Source organism: Solanum tuberosum, unplaced genomic scaffold (genome assembly GCF_000226075.1).
Source record: "Solanum tuberosum cultivar DM 1-3 516 R44 unplaced genomic scaffold, SolTub_3.0 scf00004, whole genome shotgun sequence".
NCBI lineage: Eukaryota > Viridiplantae > Streptophyta > Magnoliopsida > Solanales > Solanaceae > Solanum > Solanum tuberosum.
Genome location: NW_006238930.1, coordinates 169,125 through 173,360, shown reverse-complemented (window position 1 = coordinate 173,360; position 4,236 = coordinate 169,125).

The window sequence follows — 4,236 nt, the reverse complement described above, 5'->3', positions numbered from 1 at the left end:
AAAAATGCAGCTGTCCAATTCCTCATATTAAAAAAAAAGCTATCCTAATTTAATGCTCCCACACTGCCGTCCATAAAGAACCAACATAAGAGAGGAAATTCATTCCATACTGAGAAGTTGAACCAGTAGCAGGTGAAGGACATGATTTTAAGTGCTAAAATGTCTCATTCTCATTTAGAAAAATGATTATTTGGAAAAAGCTTGGTTATACTTGAAGGAGTAAACAAAATTTAGAATTGAGACTCCTCAAACTTTAAATGGAATTGTCTTGCGAAACAACAAAATAACTCATGAGATATCTAAGGTGCAACACCTTGGTCTAAACTTGGATATCACTTAGCAGTGGAGAGCAACATAAGTCAAGCTAGCTAAACATTTCACAAAATTCATATACAGAACTCAGAATCAGTAACATGGAAGGGTGTTGTGTTTTCTAAGCCGATTTCAATTCGAATTTACATTGATTTACAACACGAAAATAATGTGGATTTCTATGGCTTAACAAACAGCAAAGTTATAGCTTCCTGGAGATAAAATGACTCTAAAGAGGAACAAACGAGCAGCCCTGAATTGATTAAATCTTTCAGCACATTTAACTAAAGTTTATACCACATTAGATGGATGCAAGATCCACTTTTATGCTCAAAAAATAAATAAATAAAAAACTTCATCAACTATAAGTTTGAAATGATCGCAAGTCTTAAGTTTTGGAGCTTAGGCTAACACAACATAAGATTTTAAACGAAGAAAAACAAGATGAAATCAAGACGTCAAGAGATTAAAGTTATGCTAGAAGAACAATTCATACAAATCTGAAAAACAGTAATAAAACATAATTCTATCATGCTAGGCGAGGGAATTATTAAAGCTAGATTTTACAAACCATAACATAAAAACTATGTGAAGTTATGGCTAAGTGTATATGAAGTGATACACAAGCCACAATTCTTAACAGGGGATTCAAAACCCAACAACATCGATACACATATTCACAACAACTACAAGAAGCGAAAAGGACACTAGAGAAAATAATATTGACGAAAGAGAAAACTAAACCTAACTTTATCGGTAAACAAACATATTAACTTAAAAAAAAAACAGAACTAAATAAAGATTCGAAAAAAGAAGAAGAAGGGATTTTACCTTATGTTGAGCAACAAACTAGAACTTTGACGTCAAGATTCAACTTCCACTTTCCCAAACTCGAATTCAAGACCGAAAATCGAAAGATGAGAGAAGATATAATTTTTTTTTAAATCTAATGCTTGAAGTCCTCCCCTTTTTTTCGCTGGCTCTCTTTTTTTTATAGCTGATTTGGGGCATCTACTATATTCAAAAAATCAGTGATGGAACCTTACACCCATCAGATTAAAGGGACATCTAGCCCAAATCCGATGGTTCTTCACGCCTTTCGCCCTTTTCAGGCGTAGCAGTGGCGGTAGTGAGGCTTTTGAGGTCTGTTTTGGTTCACAAAAGATGATGGAAGGGATGTAAAGTTGATAGGAAGAGGCTATGATTGATGGACGGCGGAGAGGGATACATTGATGACCACCGGAAATTGCCATTTTCCGGTGGTCTGTATGCGGAAACACTGGCAGAGGAGTGAGATGAGCGTGAAAGGGGCCTGGGGAAGAAGGAACGTTTCTGGGAAAGGAAAGAAAAAATAAAATTTGACAGCCGATGGGAGTTGTACTTATTTTTGGGAAAAGATGAAAACTTGGGATTTAATTTGGGCCGTCCGATCATTTGATCGGACGGTTGGTAAAAATAGAGAGTTTAAAAATAAATAAAATATATATATATATATATATATATAAAGGATGAATTAATTAAGGCCGTTAGATTAGATTGTAAGGCTGAGATCGAATCTAAAGAAGCACAATCCATGTGCTCGCCTACGTGGCATACACGGATTGGCCGGTTTAATAAGACTTGGATTGCCAAATTTGCTCAAATTGAATTCATTTAAATTATAACTACTTTCTTTATTAAATAGTCATAATTTATAAATTAAAAAATAATTATTTTGCAAGATTAGCTTGTTTGATAAAATTAGTCACTCTTAAAAATTAAATTAATATAAATTAGTAACTCATTAACTAAATAAGCTTTCTAATTTTAATAAATGTACGAAAATATCCATCGCGACAAAAGAAATTATATTTGAACACAAACAAATTCAATTCTTAAGAACGACATTTATTAAAAAATGAGAAAGTAAGTAGTAATATATATATATATAATATAATATTTAATTCTTCTTATAAAAATTGAATAAATTTATGAGGCAAAAAATAAAAATAAAAAAAATAATTTTCGTGTTCCTATAAAAATATGATAACATATATATTTTATTATTATTATTAATTTAGTTAAATGTGGAGAGCCAAAATTGGGTGTCAACACACGGTGTAATTTTAGCTGATTGTCAAAAAAGTGTCAAAATGACTATCAGGATCCTAATGAGTTGTCTAAAATGAACATCTCTCAATTAAGGTGTTTAAGTGCAACTTTGTGCCAACTTTAGGAGGTCACTGGTGAGTTTGACCTTTAATTAATTGTTTCCACTCGACGATTAATTTTGTTAACTGCACATCATTCATTGGATTAACATAGCACGGACCAAATGTCCAAATTCATTGTTCACCGATGATGACTAGAATTGCACTATTTGAAAAAGTGCTGCTCCTTTTTAATAGTACTTAGCTTTATCTAAGTGCAGACCAAGTTAAAGAAGAGGATAAATCAATTAACGTTTCAATCACATTCAGATTTGTATAGTTTCAATTAGGAGGCAGATTATGGGATGCGGTTCGGCCAAGTTCACCAGCTTTGGTTCAAACATTATATTTGTCTTAAAAATTCATTTAATAGGTATAAATCATGAATTTATAACTCAGTATCTTACGAAGATTAGAATTAAAAATCCATACTTTCAAATCCTCACTCCACCTCTGATTTTAATACTCAAATCATTTGTTTAATAAGACAATTTAAGAAGTTTTGTAAAACCAGAGGGGTCCCTGAATCTGAATAATTTACACAATATACTTGTTAATTTCTCATAGTGATTGCCATGTCATGCAAGTCCAACTTAAGCATGAATTATCCAAGGTGAGCTAATAAAAGATGATACCAATTGAATCTGGACAGAAGTCTAGCTAGGAAAATACCATTTTTATAAAATTGGACTGTCAGCAAGTAGTATAGATTGTTCAATTTGGGCACTAACACCTCCTTATTGCTGGCACTCGTCATTCCTCATATATAAGTTTCCACTAGCTAGTTTAGTGCAAGGCTGCTATGTTTCTTAATGTGTACATGCAGGTGTTTTATAATCTATTGCACGTTTAACAGTTTTTCCTTTTTAGGTTCTTCCACCATCTTTACTTTCTTTCCTTTTCAAGCCAAACATGTATTGAAGAAGTCCATTCAGATAGAGCACTTATAACAAGATTGCATTCTGGTACTTCAAGTTGGTAAAAACTTACCTGCACCGAGTGTTTATACCAAATCAATACTGAATGAACTTAATCAAAATCCCTGAGCATGGTTTAATAAGGCCTTCTAATGCTTTTTATATATCACTTTGAAAAAATTGAATTGGTACAAAAAAGCAATATAGTCATTAGTTACTCATTGAGGAAGAGATAAAGATAATAAAACCATGAACCGATTAAGAAAGACATGATTAGAAAAAAAAGAGTATATTGGCTAGTGATTGTGAGGTTTCATTTCTTGACTTGAGGGTAAGGCTGGGCACCGGACCGGAATGGGACCACCGGACCGGAACGAACCGGAACCGGACCGGAATGGGACGGTTTGACCGGGTTGTTGACCGGTACCGGGATGAACCGGACCGGAACTACCGGGATGGAGGCTCGGTTCCGTCCCGTCCCACTATATACCGGGATAGAACCGGGACGGACCGGAATGGACCGGAACGGAACGGGATGGGATAAACGGGACGGCACATATAGCTATTTCAAAAAATAATTATATTTTTTGAGTTATTTTGAATTACGAAAATACGAATGTTTTTTTATTTTTCTAAGTTATATTAGTTTATAGTATTTAAGTTTTAAAATTTATAATAATTTTACTTAAGTTTATTTTAAAGATATTTTTTTTAATTTTTACGTATATAAGTTTGTAAGTTAAGTTTAATAAAGTTTTTTTTTTAGTTTTTGAGCTTATGTAGGTATCTAATAAGTTTTAAAGATTTGCATCTTTTGA